The sequence below is a fragment of the Mandrillus leucophaeus genome, unplaced genomic scaffold (genome assembly GCF_000951045.1).
Source record: "Mandrillus leucophaeus isolate KB7577 unplaced genomic scaffold, Mleu.le_1.0 Scaffold81, whole genome shotgun sequence".
NCBI classification, from domain to species: domain Eukaryota; kingdom Metazoa; phylum Chordata; class Mammalia; order Primates; family Cercopithecidae; genus Mandrillus; species Mandrillus leucophaeus.
In genome coordinates, this window is record NW_012108808.1 from 953,967 (window position 1) to 978,882 (window position 24,916).

A 24,916-nucleotide genomic window follows, 5' to 3' on the forward strand; every position below is an offset into this window, starting at 1 on the left:
AAAAAAAAGAAAAAGAAAATACAAGGTTAATTCTTACTGTATGCCAGATATAGTGCTAAGTATTCTACATATACAGGACTACAATTCCTCATCCATGATTCTAAAATTCAAGAAAAGTTTGTTTCAAGCTCAATTAGCAGCAAGACCACACATGACCTGAACTCACTTGGTATCAAAAACTATCCCTAATGGACCTAATATGGTAATGTACTGTATTATCTCTCTAAAAGAGAAATAACTTCACATTCTGAGACACTTCTGTCTATGTGAGTTTGTAGCTGTGTACTAACTCATTTAGTCTTTGCCAAGACCTTATGAGGTTGGTACTATTATTATCTCCATTTTACAGAGAAACAATTGAAACACAGAAGTTGGGAAAGGAATACTTACCAATAATGACTGTTTTAAAGTCTGCAATCCTCTGGTTAGAAAATACCTTGAAAAGACATTTTTAAGAAAGTTTTGATACATCACCAATCTTCAAGACATCTTTCAGATTCACCAGAGGGAAAAGGGGATTGCCATGACTACTTACACATCAAAACTTCTGGGATTTATTATAATATTTCTGCTACTATTTCTAGAAAGTTCCAAATGTATTATGCTAAAAACTTAGAAATATGTTTTTTTGGGTGGTTCTCACTGCCAAAGTGTAATTATTCCCTCCCATATGGAGCTCCAAAACATAGTAACAGGGAGCATTTTACTGACATCTGGCTTTATTTTTGCTTGTTACGTCTTCCAGACTCCACCCTTGGTGACTTCACATATTATACATTACACATATCTTAGTATACTGTGAGAAGATTCAGAAAAATTGCTGTGACAACTAATTAGTATTTACTTAGCGGATAGTACAACATTAGCATTTACTTAATTCAAGAGTAGTCTTGTTTAATTTAAGGCTACACATCCTATAATTATTATGGGCTTTTAAATTTAGGTACTTACTGAAATTTAAGTTTAAATTGCAATGTACTCATGTTTTCACATCAATTTTAAACATCTTTCTATGTGTAATGAATACCACATTTAACAGTTTTACCCAGTTTTTTTTTTTTTTCAGAGTTTAAAGTTTGTGGTTAGATAAACATAATCCAGTAATTTATTTCCAATAAACTCTTAGGATTTGTTGCATGATTTGGTGGTCTATGTGCACTGATATGTTTCATAGATGATGGCAGAGCACTCGTAACTATATTGAAGAGAAACTATCAACGCAAACTTATGCTTGTAGTATGGTCCTTGTCAAAGTTGTTGCCTTTGGCATTTTTGCTAATCGTTAATGCAAAAGGATCCTGTTTTTGCCTTCAGAGATCAGTGCAAAGTTAATGCAGACCATCTTACAGGCTGTGGGAGCAGAGGGTGGTTTTAAACTACTGCAGGGGAAGAAGCCAGTTGCCTAGCTGAAGGGTAACACTGTTTACAATGCATGTGGTTGCTGTTGTGATAAGCCTCCGAGGAATGTGGGGAGGAAGGGATAATGCAGGCCAACTCTGATTGCTTTTGGAATGTGGCAATTTGTCCTTGGTTATCGTTGGTATTTAACATGTTTTGATAGAATCTCTTTAGATCTATCTGAAAACTGCCAGTGATCTGAGAAAACCCTATGGCCTACCACAGTTGGTTAGCCAACCCTTTCAGTGTAGACTCCTACTCACTTCCTCCCTGCCTGTCTACACTCATTCTATCAAAGTCACATTGTCACATGTTCATGTTCACATACCTTTAAGGAATGTGAATCTTTATCTTTCTCCTCTTTATCTCTCTCTCTGTCATGAGTGCATGATAGAGGCAGACATACAGGCACACGCAAACATACACACACACACACACACGCACACACACACTCTCTTAGCTTTTCTTCCGAGGCATCCAAGATTCTTCTCTAGTTAGATGACACTTCTTGTATGTTTGTGAAGAACCATAGTTCTATAAAAATATTCTAATTAAATTATTTTTTCAAGGGCCTAACTTGATGGAGAACACAAGGCTATAAAGAAACCGTTCTCTCCGCCTACAAGTGAGAGTTGAAATCTTACAGTATGTGTTAAAACCTGTGATTAAACTACAGATGAATGACAAGCTTCTTGTGTGGTAAGAGATTATTAATTTAGAAATATCCTGATTAATCAAGGATGGTCATAAGATTTTTTCAGTCAAGAAATCTAGTCAGAATGTAGGAAATATTCTTCATCTGTTTTTTTCAGCTTTGCTTCTGGGGAAAAATGAAGACTATTAATTGTGACCTTACAAAGGACAACTGCATATTTTCCTCGATAAGTTATGTGAAGGCCATTGAGACCTTCCCACTGAAGAAGAAAGAGGCTTAAACAGATAGTACTGAGAACCATTGATTCTCTTTGAAGCCTCAAAGTAAAATCAATTTCAAGTTTTGTTTTGTTCACTGTTAAGAGAACGATCAATTTTAGACTGAGCCAAGAATGAAAACATTAAAATACTAGCTATTGTGTAACTTAACTGGGATGGGAGAGCAGACACAGAATAGTTCCCAGATTTGTCTTAATCCAGTGGTTTCTGAACTGTGCGCCAAGGCACCCTGGGGTGCTACAGCAAACTCACGGGAGGGCTGCAGGACGTTTTACATTTTCCAGCAAAAGACAGCGACTCTCGATACCTGTTGGTCACAGTGAAGCTTGAGATAGTCTGCAGTTTCCTTATTGATCATGCTACGTTCTTTTTGCTGATATCATATCTTTATAAAGCTGAGTATTTTATGATTTCTAATTCGTTAATAAATATAATTATTAGACATTTCTTTTGGTCTAGGAGTGCTGTGAAAAAATTACTAAAACAATAAGGGTACCATAGACAGAAAAGTTGGGAACTTATGCTTTTACTCTGTGTGTGTATGTGTGTGTATGCAAACACATTTTGTTAGTTGTAATTAATATTTATGTATTTATTCTAATACATAGTTTTATAGAAACATTATTGGTAATTTAGGATATTAGACTGTGTTTTCTTTGAATCTATAAGTTATGTTTATAGGAAATCATTCTGATTAGATTACAAGAATTTAAATAAGTAATACCATTCACCTGGTGGCAGCTTAGCCAAAGTACATACTATATCCAGTGCTTTGGTTGTAGAGCATTTCTCAGGATCATGGCTCAGAAGTGAGACCATATCTGCATTCCTCTGATTTTCTCACCCAGTTCTTGAGATTAAAAGAAGCTTACCTTTCCCCATTTGAATAGAATGCTCTGTTTTTAGTAAACCCCATTGAGGAACTACTCTGCCTTGGGATCTCATATCTTTATTGCCTCTGTGAAGTAGACAAGAGTTAAGTTATTGGACTAAAACCCAAAGATGAAGAGAGAACTTAGAGGATGAAATTTACGGAGATCACAAAATGGTGTTTACTCAGAAATTTTGTAATTCTTTTCCAAAATTTCTGAGTCCTAGGGCTGGCCAGTGAGTTAACAATTTCACATGTTGTAATCTTTAATTAAAGTATCTTGTTTGCTCCCAGTTTTGCCAGCTCTTCCAATTCCTTTGGTATGCCTAAAAGGGGAAATTTGTAACCTAATTTCTAGTTCTCTCTGTGTTATGGCATTTGGACAGTGGCCATGGTTTGCAGACCTGTCAAAATGATAATAACTTCCATCTCTGGATTAGGAGAATGTTTGGAGCTCAGTGTACACCTACCAGTTTCACATTGCTGTCAGTGAGAATCACCACTAAGTATTTGCTCAGCTCTTCTATCTGCATGGCCCATTACCGGCTTCTCAGCACCCCCTTTGCTTACTCAGTTATGGCTGTCACATGTGATCTGAGCACTGCTGAAAAGCTGCATCCTTTTCTCCATGATGCCTATTAAGTCTGTATCAGTAGGGAGCAGATTCTGAAAACCTCAAAGTGGGATACTCCCCACAAGCCATCAATCGCAAGCACCGGTGTAACCGTGTTCTTGCCTTGAGATGGCTAACGTCTGTATCCAGTTGTCATTCCTCAACTCTCCAGAATTCTCTACAAAGACATTTATTGCATTTAAAATACATATTTTTTTTCTCCTTGAATTTCCTATACACAAGACTCATGCTACATTTGAGGCATCCCTTTCTGTGATATAATCTTAATTGACAACTTGACAACTAGGGCTAGATGTGACTTATGCAAATAACTTACAGAAGTTACCCAATCCTTCCAAGGTGAATCTTTTTTAAATGAGATTTTGTACAGCTCAAACATATAAAGTAGACAAATGCAAGGGAGCATGAGCCTAAAGCTTCCCTCACTGACAATCCCCCTCATTTTCTTTTCCAAAAATCTCTCTCCTTCACCTAACAAAGCTAGGCCTTAGGGAACACCTTCAAAAGGAATTGATTAACATGATATTGGACAATTCAGAAAGGTAACTCATCTTTTGATTTTCAGGAAAATGCTCCATTTATTAAATGCATACACCATCCCATTCTTAGCAGCTCAAATGATAATTCAGAATTTGGCATAGAGAAGAGGTTGACAAACCATAACAGTGGGCCAAACCCAGTCTCCGACTTGATTTTGTCAATAAAGTTTTATCAGAACATGCACATTTATTTATGTAACATTTATGGATGTTTTCATGCTACAAAGGCAGAGTTTAGAAGAGACTAGATACTCCACAGAGCCTAAAACATTTATTTTCTGGCGATTCAAACAAAATGTTTGCCAGAAAAATATTCCCTGGGAGCCATGTGTTCAGCATTCTACAAGCAAACAGTTTATGATAACCTACAACTTATGAATCACAAATCAGTAATTTAAGATATACAGATAACTTGTATGGTTTAAATCTAGTTTTTCACTATTTACTCTTTTAGAATACATTGACATTTAAAGTTGATATTAAACTTTATTTTAATTTTATTCCTTTTTTGATCTGATAAAATTTCCACATTTTCAGTTTACACTTCAAAAAAGGTGAAATTTTTCTACTGACATTCTCAATTTAATAAGGATTTTCAGAGTTTGAATGCATTGATGTGATGTGAAAGCTACTCTGTACCAAGGAAGGAAATTCTCTCTTCCCCAACTCAGGCTTTGAATAACTTCAGATCATTGTATGAGCAATGTCCTTGCTTTTATCTAATATGAAGAAAGCCAGTGGGCTGATGGCCTCTGAAAAGCTTTCCGAGTTGGCCCAACATGAAATGAGCTCTCCTTAAAGTAAAATAAATGGTACCCCACAAAGCTATTATACAACACATGCCATCAACAGTGTCTTCCCATTTTTAATAATACATCATAGCAGAGAAAGAAGATAGTAGAAGAATCAGCTTTTTCTAGTGAGAAAGATCTGAAAGTGATTTTACTCCTTCTATTTCCCATTTAAAGGAGTTCTCCCCTTGGGCCCTATTCTTTAAGAAATACAAGTAATAATAATCTAAGAAAAGGTGAAATCATTTTTTGGCCTTCAGAGAATAGTGCTTATTTAGTTGACGTAGCAAAATATTTTAAATTGACTAAGGTCTTGAACAAATGTTTGATTTTTTTTTGGTGTGGGGGGAGGGTGTCAATGATAATTTCCATTCCCTGATCTTCAGCATGTAAAAACTGTCAAGTCATAAAATATTATAAAAATCCAGACTTATCTTTTTTTTAACATTGTGTGGCCCAAAAGAAACTATATGGGACAATAAGAAATTAGAAGTCAGGAAAATAAAAGAATGCTGCCAAAATAGAAATAAATATGTTATTTGGTGGATAGGTATTACTAGAGAAAATTTGAGCATTATGTTATTGTTAGTCAGTTATGCTTGTTGAATAAACAACTCTGCATAGTACTCTGTTAGCTATGTTAGGGCAATATTCAGAGGGGTGTGTTTGTGTGTGTGCACGTACATGTATGTGTGAATTAAGAGACATGTAATGTATGTTCACATGTTTGACACACTCAGTGACTATAGCCACAGCCATGATTTTAGGCTATTTGGAGATTACCTTTATACCACTCAAGAAAATATATCTAGAAAGTAAGAGTGACTTTATTATAACAGTAGCCTGGATGTATTCTAGCATATCATTCCTGTAGTAAGAGAACTTTTCTCAGTTGCACCTGGTGGAAATCTAATGCTAAGAGAAACTTTATTGCCTCCATATAATATTAAGTTGGTGCAAAAGTAATTGTGGTTTTCCCATCAAAATGGAAAAACTGCAATTACTTTTGCATCAACCTAATAGAAAAGCATAGACATAAAACTGAGTACCTTCTATTTCCCTTCCTCTGTCAACTCTTCTTTCCTCCATGTTGGTTTTATTCTGAAGTACGCTTTTTCCACTTCGTGGCAAAAAATGGCTCTGGTAGCACCAGCCTTTGGTACCAATTATCTAAAAGGAAAATAAGTCCCTCCCACTCCCCCAATCACAGCATTTTAGTTTAATACTGAAAATGACTCTAATTGACCTTGTGTAGCCAATTTCTTACCCTTGGACTGATGAATGTGCCTAGGGGTCTGAAGTGGCCCATCACATGCCTATCCCTGTAGGTGCGGAGGACAAGTCCTTTTATTGACAGCAGACTCAAAAAAACAGGAGGAGTTTACAAGATGAAAAGGATTTTGTACTAGAAGAGCAGGGAGGGATGGTGGTATGCAGAAAGCACAGATTATTTCTTCAATTTTTGTACTCAAACTACTATTAGAAATAAAATGTTCATGGCACCTCTCGTAAGTGACCATGGCACATCAGTTTATCTTGACATGACAGCCGGGCATACTTATTTTAGTGAGCTTTAAAACAAGGGCAAGACAGTCCCTGCCCATAAAGGTCATTGTTCAATTCTTAGAACAAATCTCTAGGTAGTTCACATGCTTCTTCAGTGACTTAAAAATGTCAGGGAGGGAAAGAGAATTTAGATAGTAAATGGAATCCAAAAATCCCTGAGATTTAGACTGCAACATTTAAATTGCAGGATGTCTCCTATGTAGCTTTAGTAAATACTGATTTTTTTTTTTTATGAGGACTGAAGAAATCACTAACTTGACCTCATTTGTTTTTTGTTTTCTCTATACTATCTAAACTACAAGAATGACTGGGGTATAATTTCTTAATGTTCTTCATTTTTATGGAAGAGATTTTCCTAGAGATGTAATATGTTGGACACTTTTATGTAAATGTCATCTTGTTGAACTGTTTGTACAAGCATGTGGACCAGTTTAGCCTACAATGACTCAAAAAATTTTCAAGATCTTACATATAATTTATACTTATATTGAAATGAGTATAATTTATATTATATAATTTATATCCTCATAAAATTCAGAAATCCAAAAAACTATGAAGATCCGTGCTTCACAGGGAAAGAAGAAAGTGATTAAATTATTTCCAATTTGGTTAAATCAGGAGCCTCCAATTCATTTTAATCATGTATCTATGTAAGTAAAAATATTACACATTTAAATGAGTAAAAACATTATGGCTATGTATCTCAATATAAGCATTTTAAAATTTATGAATTATAGAAATACATTTTAAATATAAGTAAAGCTTGATTTCTTTCTAATGTTTTCATATTAAAAATAAATATAAATATAAACAGATGTTCTTTTTCACCCTTGTAGATGATCACGCATACTCTGTTTTAGACACCACTGATTTGAACAACTATGACATAAGAAGAGAAATAGATGCTATATACTTTCACATGAATTTTGGCAACATGGTAAATTTACTTTGCTTTGGCAGGAAAATTATAGATTTTGATGGGCTGACTTGGTTTCTGGGCTCAGTGTGGTTACTTCATGGAAATAGCCTTCAAAGACTTGTCAATACAGGACATGACACTATGTGTGTACCTACATGAGTTTGTTCTTTTTTTCTTGGTTTTCCTGATTTTAATCCTGAAATTGGGAATTTTTAAGGAAAATTTTGAGTAACTCACCCTCAGAAATATTTCTGAATACTCCAAATATTAGAAAGCACGTACTAAGGCTTGGTCCTAAGAAGTCTGAAGAAACTGACTTCATTCTCTGTCATGTCGGCAGTCCTCTTCTCTTAGGCGGTTCCCGTTTGAAACTCACTACTGTTGAGTCCTTCAATCAGTTGGCTGCCTATTAGAGTATTTTGGAAACATGGCTTACCTTCCAGATTATGTCACACTTAAAATATAAAACCTAGAATGCCTGAGTAACTTCAAGATTTAAAAACAATGATGATGAGAATTGATATATTTCATCGCAATCATCTTCTATTTTTCCTTAAGTCTTCACTAGAATTAAGTCATTTGGAACACGTGAGAAGTTTTCAAACTTTAGGCTAGGGATAAGAGAGGGCATTTGTACAGACACAGAAAGGACAAAATGTCCCCTCCGAGACTTGGTTTTAGCACATATTGTGTCTTTTAAATCTTCTCACTGCCCAGGTCTGACCTATATGTCACAAATGATTTGAGAGATTAATGCTGAATAAATATCTATTCAAGCTATAACTTGGCCTGTCTTTCAAGATATACATCGTTTTATAAGTTCCTAAATGTTAAAAAAAATCTTCCTTATTCAGAGTTAAGTATGAACATACATTGTTCTTCTGAAGAAATCATTTTCGTGAACTTAAACCTATTGAAAATAGAATACTTTGTGTCTGACTTACTCATAATAGATTTGCCTAGAATTTTTTTCTCTGCTTTAACTAAGGTCTCGATAACCCAAATTCTCATAAGATTATAAAATTAGAGAATTAAATAAGTTAGGAATGACCTTGAAGAGTAATTTTATCTGCTCTAGGCAAGAATATACTCAAACCATTTCAGAAAAGGTGAAGATATAGTCTGTTTTTAAATTCTACCACCTCATAATTCCAGCAAATTGGGAGGCCAAGGCAGGAGGATTATCTGAGACCAGAAGTTTGAGATGAGCCTGGGCAGCATAGGGAAACCTCATCTCTACAAAAAAAAAAAAAAAAAAGTTTTTATCACCTTGTAGCGGGTTAAATGGTGGCCCTCAAAAGGATATGTCCACGTCCTAATCCCTGAAATGTGTTACTGTTGCCTTACTCAAAAAAAGAACCTTTTCAGATAAACTTATTAAGGACCTCCAGAAGAGGTCGTTATCCCAGGTTATCTGGGTGGGCCTAAATCCCATGACAAGTGTCCTCATAAGAGACAGAATAGAAAACGGTATAGACACACAGAGAAGAAGGCAATATGAAATAAAAACAACACAACTCCAGTTCTGTCTCCCAGCATCCATTTAACATTCACTCAGTGTACTGGGTAGAATTGGATACTCCAAAAAGACGTGTTTAATTCCTAACTCCTAGTCCCTGTAAATGTGACATTATGCTTATGTGGAAATAGGATAGGATTTTACAGATGTCATCAAGTTAAGATGAGGTCATACTGCATTGGGGTGGGCCTTAATCCAATGACTAATGTTTCTTTTTTTTTTTGAGACTGAGTCTTGCTCTGTCATCCAAGCTGGAGTGCAGTGGCTCAATCTTGGCTCACTGCAACCTCCGCCTCCTGGGTTCAAGTGATCCTTAAACATCAGCCTCCCAAATAGCTGGGATTACAGGCATGTACCACTGTGCCTGGCCCAGTGACTAATGTTCTTATAAGAAGAAGGAAATTTGGACAGAGAGAGGAGGATGATATGTGAAGATGAGACACACCCAGGAGAGTGCCACATGAAGAGGGAGGCAGAGATTGAGTGGTGCATCCTCAAGCCAGAGAACACCAACGATGGCTGGCAACCAGCAGGAACTAGCAAGATCCATGGAACGTATTCTTCCTCAGAGCCTCTGGAGAGGGCACCGCCCTGTCGACATTGTGATTTTGGACTCCTGGCCTTCTGAACTGCGAGATGATGAAGTTCCGTTGTCTTAACCCACCCAGTTTGTGGTGATTTGTTATGGCAGGCACAGGACACTAACGCAACCTCTCAATTACTTATTTAGGAAAACTTGTTATTTCACAGTTTTGCCCACAAGTAGCTCAGGGTTATTGTCAGTTTTAAAGTTGTCCCAACATGAAAAAGAACAGATAAGCAAAGTGACTTTGTGGAAGAATCTTGGTAAACTGAGATAATATTCTGTTAACAAACAAGTCAACCTCTTTTACTTCCTGCCTCTCCTTTATATTCTAAGATAGAATGAAGAAAGGGACGTTAGAAAAGAGAAACTTAGTTCTAGCTTCCTTCTTTACTTTTCAACAGTTTTTGTTTGTTTCTTTGCTAAATTTGCCTTCTGTTTTCTAAAAGTTAAGCTAGTTCTTCCTTTATTCTTGTGCTCAAAATTAATCATGGCCTTGCACTTCACATTTCTCTAAAATATTAGTTACCACAAAATGCTATTCACGTCCCAAGGATTTCAAACTATGGTGTAAATAAGAATCACTTGGGTATTATTACAAAATGTGAATTGTTTGAGCCCAGCATCCAGGAATAGTTATTCATTGAGTCTAATGTGAGGCTCAGAAATTGGTTTCTTTTTTTTTTTTTTCACTATGTTTTTTAAAAAATCAACTCCCTCTATGATTGTAATGCTGGGGGATGGGTCACACTTTGTAAAACACACTTTAGTCCATCCTGGCTCAACTGATGGCAGGAGTGCTAATGAAAAATCAAAGCATCCATGTTTTATGTCTCAATTTGTAATTCATTTTTTCCTCAATTTCATTTCTATGGGAATGAACCTTTCTTCTTCTGTGACTCTGAAAAGCAATGTTTATTTCTAAAGTTTTCAAGGTTTCTTAGCCTTTTGTTCTGTTTGCTTGACAGTTTTATTTGTGTGCTCTTTTAAAGAGTTTAGGGGGAGTGGGTGGAGAATGCCTCTCCCTGTCCCTAGATCTCCTAATGATCTGCACAACTCCCAATTCCTCTATCGCCTCTCCTCTCTCTTGCATTTCCCACAGCTCATTCTTCCAAGCAACCCATGACCATAGTATGTGAAACTCACAAGTAATAACTAAATAAATACTAGGCACTTTTACTATTGTTAGCTCAATTTATGGTAATCAGAAAGTCAGCTATTATATCCAGCATTTTATTTACTTTTTAATTCTCAGTGTTCTAGGAACTGTAGAGATACCTTCTGGCAATAGGCAGATTCAGAGATTCATAACTACTTACAGTTTCTTGACCCTTATTGGGAATCCTAAACCCCATTTTTGACTTGCAATTTTTAAATGAAGATGAGTTTTTTATTTAGATGCGCTAGGATGTATTGTTTCAGCTGGCTAACATCTGGATGCTTTCTCAGCACATGCTGAAGCCGGCATTTCTAGCATTGAGTCGTTTGTTCCAGGAACACGAAGAGCTCGTTATTTACCATTGTTATTTTCTTTGACTCTCGAGAAAAATCAGTGCTACAAAAGTATAAACTTAAAGGGAAAAATGAATTAAAGCTGATAGAGTTCAAAATGTTGATATTCTGATTGTTATCTCCTGGATTCACCCTAAAATAATACTTTCTTTTTTGGAAAAGCATAAAAGAAAGATGAAGTTAGATTAATTTTATTTCTATTTACATAGACTGTATATATTTTAAATTTTCCATTTTTCAAAAACTTCTTGGAATCATAGAATGCATCACTTGACCTTGAAGAGACCTTGGAGGTTATGGAGTTCTGCCTCCCACGCAGCTCAGACACATCCTCTGCTCAATCTTTGGCAGGTGGTCCTTCAGGCTGTCTGCTTAATGGCCGCTACTTGCAGAATGCTCTCCCTGGACAAAAACCAGTCCTTCCTTGAGTTAGTTTGAAATCAGGTTATTAAACACCATTAATAAGATGAAAACAATGGATGCAATTAATCATTCATCCATTTGTCAATTCACTTTTCCACCTGGTTCCAAAGGAGATTTAATGTACTTTATGCTGGAAATGGTAAAGCATGGCGGGCTTTGGAATCAGACAGACCTGGGCTTGATTCCTGACTCACAAACTTGTTTCATGACATTAAGTTAGTTGGTTATATTGCTAAGCCAGATTTTCCTCTTCTGTTAATGGAGTTTTTAATAACAATACCTACTTCATTGAGTGATTGTGAGGATTGAATGCATGTTGGGAAATAATTCATGTTAATCACTATTATGATTTAATAGTTTTTAATAACTTACTGTAGCAGAAAGAACAAGTGCCAGACCTTAACAATATGCAGGGTCTGTGCGTGGTGGCTCACGCCTGTAATCCTAGCATTTTGGGAGGACAAGATGAGGGATCACTTGAGGCCAAGAGTTTGAGACCCATCAGGACAACATAGCAGGACTCAGACTCTACAAAAATAAAAAAATTAACCGGGTGTGTTGGCCTACACCATCATCCTAGCTACTCTGGAGGCTGAGGCAAGAGGATTGCTTTAACCCTGGAGTTTGAGGTTATAGTGTGCCATGGCTGCTTCACTGCACTCCAGTGTGGCGGAAAGAGCAAGACCCTCTCTCTAAAACAAAAACAACAAGACACGCACACAAAATATACAGAGATGGTAGCAAGATTCATTTGCTAATTTGGGTGCCATATTAAATTTTACTTTGTTCATGCAAAGGAAATCTATGACACTAGTCCACCTTTGGTGAGGAAGCAGATTTCAGAGAATGAGAATGCCCAAGAGGTGTGGCCTACGGGATAGACAGGCATTACTGAAGGAAAGCCTGGAGCAGCAGCTTCCTGTAAGATGAAGAAACAACACAAAAGAGGCCAAGTAACTCCTTCCTCCCCACATTCCTTCACCTTTTGGATTTTATTAAAATACTCATTGATTACTCATATTTATGCTGCAGTGAGGGAAAGAAAATGATAATCCCAGAGTACTAGAGAACATGTGAATATTAAAATGTATCATCATTATTTATTATTATTATTTTGAAATGGAGTCTCCTCGGTCACCCAGGCTGGAGTGCAATGGCGCCATCTTGGCTCACTGCAACCTCCACCTCCCGGGTTCAAGACATTCTCCCACATCATCCTCCCGAGTAGCTGGGATTACAGGAACCCATTATGCCCAGCTAATTTTTGTATTCTTGTAGAAATGAGGTTTCACCATGTTGGCCAGGCTGGTCTTGAACTCCTGACCTCAGGTGATTTGCCCGCCTTGGCTACCAAAGTGCTGGGATTACACGTGTGAGCCACCATGCCAGGCCTAATTTATTATTATATATTATATATGATACAGAATAATAAAATGAAACATAATTTATCTATTCATCCAGCAAATATTTATTGAGCTCCCATCTGTTGTAGTTTCTGGAGATGCTCTGGAAAAGAAAAATAAAGGAAAGAAAATCTATTTTTCATAAAGTTTACATTCTAGCAAGAGAGTAACAAGAAATAAATAAATACTTCATAGGTAAGTAGTACATGCAGTGGCAGGGGATAGTGATGAAAGGTGGGACAGGACAGAGCTCTTTTTACTTAAGTGAGCAGAAACCTGACAGTTGTAGGAGTGAGCTAGAGAAGATGAAGGGACGTGCATTCCAGGCAGAGGGATAAGGAAGTCCACAGGCCCCAGGGTAGGATTCCACCAGAATGACTGGAGTTGGGCAAGAGGCTAGGAGTATGGAGGAAAGGAGTTCAAAGAGGCAGCCTGAGGCAGCTGAGAAAGATAAGGGAAAATAAGGCTAGGAACAGAAATTGAAGCAGAAAATGATGCATTGTATATGATGAAGAGACATTTTAAAAAGTGAGATGGACTAAAGTCTGTGAGACTTCTCTTAGGGAACTCCCGTGACATAGTATCCAGATGTCAGATGATGAGGGTCAGGCCTGGGTGCCATCAGTGAGAATGAAGACAAAGTAATAATGGATCAGAAACTATTCAGACAAAGAATGAAGGGCTTGGAAAATTGGACCTAGAGGATGAAGGAGAGGACTAGTCCAAAGACTATCCGAAAGTCTCAAGTCTTAGTGATTGGGAGAATTCTGTCATAGTACTACTAACCAAGAGAAGAAAGCTAGGAAGGCAACCAGAATATTGAGCATCAGAGTGGATGTGATTGGCATAAGCTGGTGGCAGCATATTCCTGGGGAAATTTCCAATTAAAAGTTAGGCCTGTTATGTAGAGAAAAGGGAAAGCTTATACACTGCTGGTAGAAATGCAAATTAGTTTAACCTCTATGGAAAACAGTAGGAGATTTCTTGAAGAACTAAAAGTAGATCTACTATTCAATTCAGCAACCCCACTACTGAATATCTACCCAAAGGGAAAGAAGTCATTATATAAAAAAGACACCTATATGCATCTGTTTATTGCAGCACAATTGCAAAGATAGGGAACCAATCTAAGTGCCCACCGACCAACAAGTGGATAAAGAAAATGTGCTATATATACTACACGGCATTCTTCTCAGTCATAAAAAAGAACGATAATGTCCTTTACAGTAGCTTGGATGGAACTGGAGGCCATTATTCTAAGTGAAGTAACTCAGGAATGGAAAACCAAATATCGTATGTTCTCACTTACAAGTGGGAGCTAAGCTATGGGTATGTGGAGGCAGACAGAATGATATAATGGACTTTGTATACTCAGACAGGGGGCAGTGGGAGGGAGGGATGAAAAACTACATATTGGGTGCAATGTACACTACTCCGACTTCACCAATAAACAATTCATCCTCGTAATCAAAAAACGCTTGTGCCTCAAAAGCTATTGAAACAAAAAATATATTTTAAAAAGTTAGGGCACCTATTTAAAGATCCTGGCAATGAAAGGAGAGAAGGCACATGGTACCCAGACAAGGCAGTAGAATCACACTTCTCAGGTTGGGGTGGATGCAGTAGAGGGTCATGTAAAGGACTTAGAGGTGCTATTAGAAGTGGATAAATGTATGACTGGGCACAGTGGCTTACGTCTCTCATCCCTACACTTTGGAAGGCTGAAGTGGTTGGACCACTTGAGGTCAAGAGTTCCAGACTATCCTGGCCAACATGGTGAAACCCTGTCTCTACTAGAAACACAAAAAATTAGCCGGGCATGGTGGTGCAGGCCTGTAGTCCCAGCTAGTCCAGAGACTGAGGCATGAGAAACCCTTGAACCTAGGAGTCAGAGGTTGCAGTGAGCTGAGATCACACCATTACATTCCAGTCTGGGCTGGGTGACAGAGCAAGACTCTAACTAAAAAAAAACAAAAAAAAAAAAAAAAAAAAAAAAAAAAAAAACAAAAAAAACTGTAAGTGCAAATTCTTTTGGAATTTGGCAAAGAATAAAATATAGAATTCTGTAATGTGAATGGGTGGTGCAGTCATTTTAAATAAGGTCAATTTTGCTAAGAGGACCTGGGTTTTTTAGATGAGTTCATTATTTTGAATAGTTGACAAATATTAATCCAAAACCACAAATTCCTTTGTGTTGAATTTCAGGAGCTCAGGGAAGTAGAAATAGTATTTGTTGATAATTAGTTATATTTCCATAAATATGAGTCAGAGAACAAATAATCTTATAACACCAAACTGAAAGGTAGAGGTGGTGAAAGGACTGGAGTAATATAGAGAAGATAAAGGAGATGACAGGCTACACAAGGCTCTGTGAGTTTCTGAGATCCAACTTCATTTACTTCTTTGCTCAACAAATACTTGTTTATCATGATATGATGTAATGGTCACTGTGCAGGGTTTTAAAGATTCTGAGAAAAAGTAGAGAAATATGGCCCTGCTCTCATGAAGCTTCAGTCTAAAGAGGAGAGCAGATGTTAAACAAATAATTACACAATTAAGACTGAATATGTTAGCACGTGGAGAAGTACAGCCTGAAAAAGGCAATCCCTATGTTCAGTTTCATAACCTTTCTACATAAGAAAGGTTATGGTGAGAATGAGTTCCTCATGTATATTATCTGAGATTGTAATTTTTTTTAAAGGAAGTTACCAACCCCATCAGTGTTTTACACTTAAGGTAACTATATACGTCATCATTCAAACCAGTTCACTGGTGCTAATCATTATGCCAGATAATGGCACAAAACAGGACCAATGCTCACTCTCTTTAAAGGGGCAATGAGGAGAGGACTCAAAGCAAATAAAATAATGAGAGAGACAATGACAATTTGTTCAGCAAGTAACCAGTAGTTTTCATATGATGAAGTAAATAAATCGAGGAGTAAAGGAAATAACTATTTAGAGAAGTCCAATAGAATGTAATTAAGACTAGTAGCACGAACCTAAACAGAGGAAAAATTGAGCTAAGTAAAGTACCAGCAACAATTTTCTAACAGCTAAGACAGATTATAAAAATCCTCTCAAGGGAAGGCACTTCAGCTAATGTGAACTGAAATATTAAAAATTAAAATGGAGAACATCCATGATATACATACCGGAAGAACTATGCTTCACCATTAAAAGATAATTGAACAAAGACATCTTTTCTATCTCTAATTCTTAATATTCTTGAAAACTTTCAAAGTTTTCATTTTTTTTTTTTGTTCTTAAGGCAAAGAGTCCTTCTTTGTAATTGTGGTCTCTCATCTCACTTGAGGTACTTAAAATCCCAAGACCAAGCATTGCACAGCTCAGATCATATCCTGGTTTTAATCTGTTCACTTAGTTTCTGTCTTAAAACAACAACAACAACAACAACAACAACAGCAGTAGCAACGTCCATGGCTGAAAGGTCCAAGAGTTCTTTCCTAAAAGATTCATTTACAAAAGACACAATTTAAATGAATGTCTTCACTGGGCGCCACAAAGGGCCAATCCAAGATACCCTATCTCCAAGTGTCTTCTTTAACAAGTCAAGGGAAACTGGCTCTACCTGGGATAGGAAAGAGGGCAAGGCAGAATTCTAGCTTCTATAAATATTATATGATTCTTTTAATTTGGAAAGAATCAAAATTCATTTGGCCTAAAATATTTGGATACATGTCTCAATTACTCTGTTAGTGTAAGCCCGACCTCCTCTCTGCTAGCAGAAAGAATTGGCAGACAAAGTACATGCTGGTGACTCAGTGTGAGGTGCTCTCTCCACCTTGGGGGGACGAAGGGGGAGCAGAGAACACTGAAGCCAGAAGCACTGACTTAAAATGGAGCATCTGATCCTTAAAGATCCCCTGGTATTTGTTGTCAGAGATGTCAGCTGGATTTCAGTTCAGATAATTACATTTTGCTTGTCTAATGCCCCTAGCAGTTTCCAGTGGGATCTTCATTTCCCATCAGAAATCGCTCTGCATGTGATGCTGTGCTTAATTAAACAACTGCCGTGTGCTAGCTCACAGGTGCTGTTTGTTTCAGCGGTCACCGAAGTGATCTCTCCCTAGGCCTGTGCCAGCCATACTGCCCGGACTTGAATTCTCTCCAGAGAAGTTTCTCATTCAAGATCCCCAGTAAAGAAAGTAAGTCAATCTTTAAGAAAGCAGAGTTTAGAAGCGAGTGACTACAGCGTGGGTTTTAAAAGGCTGTGCTTTAAGAGGCTGAATTTCGACATGGCTCTTCAATAGGTACTCCAGTGGACCAATTTAATCTGGGCTGTCTAAGTTGTCTCCTTTTTATAGGGATCTTGGGATCGATGTGTCCTGATAGAAAAAGAGAAATGATGGTAAGGTCTATGGCAATTAACTTTCATTTCAAGGATTTGAGAGAACTTGGATAATTAAACTGTCAGGGAATCCTTACACATGTTTTCTTTGTTTTACATTTTCTCAAAATAGACTCAGCTAAATCATTTAATTCAATGGGAATTAAGGTGGAGAATCCAGATATAAACTACCCAAGGAAAGCACTGTACTGAACCAAAGACTGATGGCACACCTCAGGACTCTTCTATTGTTCTTGTAAATGCGTTTTAACTATAAAGTTTCCATGGGCATGTTATAATCCAACCATAGAAGAAATTATAATTAAAAAAATAAAAATTATTATCATATTCTTTAACACAAGTAGCATGAATTCTTTATAGGGGATATACAGTGAGGAACCCCACTGATGTGATGGACACAACATATTGTTCAACTCTATGTTAAAATGCCAACTTTTTATAAATTAAAATTACAGAGAAGACACTAATTCTGATTGTCAAGACGATGGAACATTACAATTTTATAATTTCACCTGTTTTTAGAAATACAATAAATATGGTAAAGAGGCAAAAATCTGGTAAATTATGGAGTTTATTTCTGTACTGGTTCATACAGACATATTATCCTTTCGTGATTTTAATAACAGTATTATAGTGTATATGGAAGACAAGCCTGTAATCATTGGTAATTTGTGTTGTCTTGTTGTAATATGAATATTGGCAATTATAGTAAGTTCATATTATATTGAATATTTAAAATATTAAATGATTTTTTTTTTAATTGAATACACCAGTACATCAGTTGTTTTTACACAGGAGAAATCCTTCTTTCTTCTTATTTGCCAGGGACTACTGAAGGAAAAAGGAAAGAAAATAGAGCTTCTTTCGTCTTTATTCTGGGGTTTTCTGCAATTTTTTTTAAGAGAAAGGTAATGCATGTATTCAACTACATGTCTAGCTAAAAATACACTCTAATATAAAGTTTTAGAAGAGAAAAAAGAAACATATTATCTATGTGTTTTATGAACTGAAAGAAAAAATCAGAAAATAGTAGCAGCAACATGTTCTCTTATCAGCTACCCAAATCCCCACCACCTAGAGATCTCTATTTTTATGCTTTCCAGACAACTCTAGAAGAAGAGTCAAAGTCTGTATTTCCAACATATTGCTGATATGGTGAAGCTCTTTAGTGAAAAACCAAAATCCTACTGTCTGAGAAAAGCATATCAGCAATGTCATAGGTCAGTCTCTCGGAATAAGTTATCACTTTGACACTTGTGATTTACCCACCATGCGAGTTATCTGAAACAATTTTTCATCAAAAGGTGATGTCTTTTCTGGAATATCTTTCACATTTCTAAATGCTTATCATCCAGTTTTGCTTATTCTTTCATACATTTATCTCCTTTTAGCCCTAGGGAACCGTTAAGATGGCTTATATGGATACAGAAAATAACCCAAGATTAAATGAAAACCAAATTACATGAATAAAGAAAATGGGCTCACAGAATGAGAATAGGAACAAAACCATTAAGTCAGGAATATGCTGCTAGGTAAATGCTTAAGGTTTCTTCCCTGCTGAAAGGGGCTCATGAATTTCATTTACACTTTTAGTAAACAATATAAGGATAAAAGGAATCATTTGCTCAGGAGAAGCCCAATTATTCTTGGTACTGAAACTGACAGTGGCCTCTCCCATGAGCCCTCATAAAGGGGAAACTGCGATTTAATGAGTAATATCCTTGTGCCTCCTTACATTTTATGGAGACAGTGTGGTCCAGTTTATGAGCTACCTAGTAAGATCTAGATTTGAACAGGCTCTGTACTTTCATCACTGGCTCTGTGACCTCAGGAAATTAATTTAACTATGAAGTCCCAGTTTGCGTATTTGTAAAGTGTGTCCACCTCATATGAGGCGAGGATTAAATAAGACAGTGCACATGAAATGCCCAGCAAAACCACTGGCACCTGGTGAGTGCTCGATAAGTGTTAGCTTTTACTAATCTGTGGTTACTTGGGGAGTGCAAAGGCACTTCAGTGTTAGCTCCAATCACTATGCATACAGAGGTAATTTGATGTGAAAACAAATAATGTGAAGCAGTGCAAAGTCTTGAATGGATATATTTGAGCTTACCCACGTGTGTGTACACATACACAATGTTAATTTTTGTCTATTCCTTGGCTCTCTATTATATATATATAGTAACTTTAACCTAAGCATCTAGTGTATGTTGAAGAAAGTTTAGCATTTATGTTTTACCAACTCCCAGCTTGGTTATGAGAACAAAGTTTTGCAAAAATAGGTGCCTTTGTCAAGTGCTGAGAATGGACTTGAGTTCCTAGAGTCAGCAAAGATGTGGATTAGGAGATAATTCAGACCAGCTAAGTAGACAATAAATGAATCCTATTATTGTTTTTTTTCCCCTTTCTACAAATCATTTCCTCATTTTAAGTAAAGAAGGAAATAGAAGGCTGAGAACTTTGGCTGGACATGGCTTTTTCAAAGCATTTCTCACAAGTGAGAAAAGGAACCGGGGTTGCCAGCTTCTGTAGGAAGAACTAAGCATCCACCACACAGAGATGAAAGAGGCACATTTTCCTAAGTATTTTTCTGTGATTGGAGTTTCAAAGAGGGATGAATTTGAAAGGTCAGCAGTTGATGCTTGTTTTTTAGTGTAGTTCTGACTGGGAAATGGTATGATCAGAGAATGGAACTCTGGCAAGTGAATTCTAAGTCTTCTACAGAAAGAACTTCAATAATAGCAAAAAATGTGGGCAGACGAGATGGTAGATCCATGAAATTTAATGAACGATCAATTTGGCATGCCAAAATCTGCCAATCTATTTTTGGTTTTAAGTCCCGAAACAGTATAACATGAGACATTTTGTTAATATTCTTTGTTTTCTTAGAGCATGAAGTAGCATGAAGATTACTCTGTATATTTCTCTTCTCTTTATCTTGCCTATGCCAGAAGTTTTACTGGACATGTTATTTACTTCAGGCATTTCCTTTAGGCCTTCGTTGCACAGTTTTAATAGTTTTTTGCTTTAAGAGGTTCCTATCCCGATTTCCTTCCTTTTGTATAAAGAAGAGAACATGATACAGTGAAAAACCACTGTCTTGTGTTAGGGGACCTTAGATTCTTATTCTAGCTGTGCCTCTAGCTGCTGGTATGATATTGTTCTCTTCGAATAACTTGTCTTTGATTGTTTCATATTTCTGCTTCTAGACAAGCTTAGTGGTTATGCTTCTTAAAGTCTTTTTTTCAAATCAGCAGAAACATTTTTGAAGTAAAAATTTTCCTCAGAAACCCAATATGTGAATTAGATGAAAGCCTAATCCCTTTGTTGAAATGAGATGTCTTACTGTTCTGAGAGCTTCTCCAGCCGTAATAACCTAGGGCAATAATCCTTAGGGCAATTTCTCAAGGCATAGTCCATGGAACACCGGTGGCCCCTGACGATCTATGGGTGGTTCATAGGTGTTTTAGTCATTTTAGACTGAAATGTTTTCTCACATTTCTTAAATTTGAAGTGTAACAATAACAATGATTTTTTGCAGAAATGTCTTTATGTTCTGAATAATTATGTTTTCAAGGATTGTGTATGTGCTACAAGCTCTTATTCATCAATTTCTCTAAATAACTTATGTTCACATATTTGTGTATTATTGCTTTTGCTTATCGGTAATCCTATTTTTGTTGTTGCTGGGATCATAGTGCTGTTTATATCCCAAATTTGCAAAGTGGCTCAAGGACTCAAAATACAGTTCACCAAAACACTAAAATAACAGTAAAATATTAGTAAAAATGCTGAATACAAAGTAGTTTTTTAAGCACTAAGAATAAAGAAGATTTCAATTTGATTATGCAATATGAATCTTTTGCTGCAGGGACAAGTGGAAATGTAAGTATCATGATTTTATGAGAATAATCAGAAAGCAACAGCTTGAGTCAGAGACAGGTTGATGAACATTTACAAACCAAGTTTTATTAGAGCTGTGGGCTATTTGAACCTTGTCCTTAGTGTGTTGTGTGTTACAGAACTTTTTCAAGTAGTGAAATGAAACCATAGAAGGTTTTATGTCGTTCTCATAATTATGCAGTAAAATCTGACAAATCAGTTGTTTTCATAATAAGAAAAAAAGTAACAAAAAAGAGTATTGTCACCAAAATGAAGACTACAGATAGATTCAAATTTTCAGTTCTTATATTAAGACCACATACAAGTTACATTCTAGCCAAAAAGTTTATGAAATCATTCTCAGAATTAGTGATAATATCATACTTGGAAAGAAGGCATAATATACATTTTAAATATTATTTTATCTCATAAGGTCACGGCATGCTCTGAAAGAGAAAGTACTACTATATGTGCATGCAAAGTAGGTATTTAAATTGGATACAATCATTAAAATGCAGATTAAGAATCCTTGTTTGCTCTACATGCGGCATGTGTATGAGAGAGAAATGTTTGATTATCTTTTTTTTTTGTTTATCATTAAAACTTCTTGGTACTCAAAAACAATTCTTTTTCTTCAATTGGCTAATAGCTATTTTATGAGCTGCTTTCCAAATAGCAGCATTTTTCAATCAGTGACTCTCTTGATTCTTCATTTTCTTCCTAACACAGCAGCCAGAGTATCATTTCATTTATTTATTTATTTTGAAATGGAGTCTCGCTTTGTCGCCCAGGCTGGAGTGCAGTGGCGAGATCTCAGCTCACTGCAAGCTCCGCCTCCCGGGTTCACGCCATTCTCCTGCCTCAGCCTCCCGAGTAGCTGGGACTACAGGCGCCCGCCACCTCGCCCGGCTAATTTTTTGTATTTTTAGTGGAGACGGGGTTTCACCGTCTTAGCCAGGATGGTCTTGATCTCCTGACCTCGTGATCTGCCCGCCTCGGCCTCCCAAAGTGCTGGGATTACAGGAGTGAGCCACTGCGCCCAGCCTCGGAGTAATCCTCTTAAAAGGTGATTCAGATTGTGGCATGCCTGTGCTCAAAACCCATCAGTGGCTCTCATGTCACTGAGAGTAAAAGCCAAAGTCCTTTTTGTGACCCACAAGGCCCTACAGAATCTTCTTCCCACCCTGCTCTGTTTCCTTTCTGGCCACAGCTCCTCTTAGTCTCCCTTTCTCCACTCTGCTCCAGCCGCATGGATTCGTGTGTCATACTTCTTTTTTTTTTGAGATGGAGTCTCTCTCTGTCACCCAGGCTGGAGTGCAGTGGCGTGATCTTGGCTCACTGAAAGCTCTGCCTCCCGGTTTCAAGAGATTCTTCTGCCTCAGCCTCCCACATAGCTGGGACTACAGGCGGGCACCACCACTCCTGGCTAATTTTTGTATTTTTGTATTTTTTTTTTTTTGTAGAGACGGGGTTTCACCATATTGGCCAGGCTTGTCTGGTCTCAAACTCCTGACCTCGTGATCCACCTGCCTCAGTCTCCCAAAGTGCTGGGATTATAGGCGTGAGCCATTGCGCCCTGCGTGTGTCATCCTTAACATGCTTCCTCCTCATTCAGCACCTCTGGCCTTGTTCTCTGTGACAGTGATCTTCCCCAAATCCGTGTGGTTTCTTCTCCACTTCTTTGCTGGTTTTTAACCAATGTCCTTCAGGCTTCGAGTCAAGTAAAGTTTTTCTTGGCTGCACTATCTAAAATTGCAAAATCCACCGGCAAAACAGCTCTTCCCTGCTTTGTTTTTATATTTTTTCTTCCCCCCTCAGCCTTAGCATTTATCTCTCTCTAATAGACAAGTCATTTTAATTGATCTTGTTGAGTGTCTGTCTCTCACACTGGAATGTAATACGGGAACACAGAGTTTATGTATCCCAGCACCAAAATAAGGCCTAACACATTGAAGATGTTCATTACGTATTTATTAAACAGATGAATTAACAAATGCTTTGAAAATTCAAAAAGAAAACTTTGTAAGCTGCTTTCTACTTTGATATGCTAGATTCTGTGGGTTCTGGTCTCAAAGCCTTGTCACTCATGTCTTGATTCTGCCAGTCAGTACGTAACATGGGCTCCACTTACGAATACGTATCACATCACTTTACACACAGAGAAACCTTTACTTCTCCAGACAGGGAAATAAAAGGTGTTCTAGATATGCTTCAAAGGACTATCATTTCATATACATTTTAGCATAATTATTTGATCTTTTCATTTAATATACATTTAATGCACATTTTAGCTTAATTATTTGATCTTTTCAAATTCTGTCTCTGTGAAAATGGTATAATTGATATGAAATCTAAAAAATTAAGCTAAATTTCTAGACAGTACTTAGTAGTGTTCTATGTTAAGCAGAAGTTGAATATGGCTTATTAAACTAAGAGAAAGGAGCAGAGAGGTGGAATAAAAAGTGTAGTTTCCATATGTGGTTAACCTATTTCTCATTTACATTTCAACAGTTGCATGTGTCATTACGATTCTCCACATAAGGTCCAAGCCAAAAATAATGTTATTCCCAGATAGCCAAGTTTTTCTGTACATGAGAAGTAATAAAAAAAACATCACAATGATACCACCTAGATCTTTGAGCATAACATATTTTTTAAAAAAAGAGAACCTAAAGTTACTATATTAGTTTACAGTTAGCCAAATTCTACCTTAATAACAGATGTAGATATATTAGTTTTCAGGCTAAAGTGGTAAATTAAGAGTTGCAGGTGTTTTATTCTTTTAAAGTGTATTTTAGTTCTTAATCTAGCTACTCAGTTTCTGTTGTCTTTAATAACATACTTATTGAGTGAAACTCAATGCAGTTGTTTCATTATTTTCCTATTCTTTATTTTAGGCCAAGTGTATTTGATAGCAGTAGTTTGAGTCATTATATATTAAGAGAATAATGAACGTTAGTGAGATATTTTTCTGTTGAATTTCAAGGTAGACCTTTGCACAGTCAGGGTAGCACCAAAAAAGCTACTCTGGCTATTCATAGATGCCTTGTGGGGTGGGAATACCTGGGTAATTTGTGATGATCCAGACCTTGACCTCTAGCCTTCTAAGCTCAGTGGCCTGGTTTTCTAACTCTCTAAAAGTGTTTTTTCCTCTCAGAAAAAGATTTAAACTGCAAGCTGAAAACCCTGATGTGTAAATAGGAATGGCCAATTTATTAACCTGCAGCAGCTCATAAAAACACCAAATGCACAATGCATTGTTTACATCTGATCAGTATTTATCTCCTTACAGGGAAGCTACATAAAAAGGAGTTGGCTTGGTGAGTAATGGTGGAGTGAGGCTCATGATTCGAGTGTTTCAAGATGTCAACTAAGGGCGCCTCAACGAAATGCACCTCATGCCCATTGACTCAACAGGTCAAGACCTTAAGGAAACGCAGCATTCCTTTGCATAATGCTTCAGTAAGTACTCACTACTTTTGTCTTTCAAAATCTCTCTTTTTTTCTTTTTTTTCTTTGTGGCTACTATTTTCTTTCTTTACATATGTTATTACATTTAAATATGATTTTTA

General features: G+C 36.9%; 1 long non-coding RNA gene across 1 annotated transcript in view; it reads left to right on the plus strand.

The window, feature by feature from the left end:
- Positions 1 to 17,146: 17,146 nt before the first annotated feature.
- Positions 17,147 to 24,916, plus strand: part of LOC105530300 — a 77,794-nt gene continuing 70,024 nt past the window's right edge. The window contains exons 1-3 of the long non-coding RNA XR_001004627.1: positions 17,147 to 17,259; positions 18,288 to 18,370; positions 24,637 to 24,806. This is a non-coding gene — a long non-coding RNA (uncharacterized LOC105530300). The remainder of the gene's footprint in view (positions 17,260 to 18,287; positions 18,371 to 24,636; positions 24,807 to 24,916) is intronic.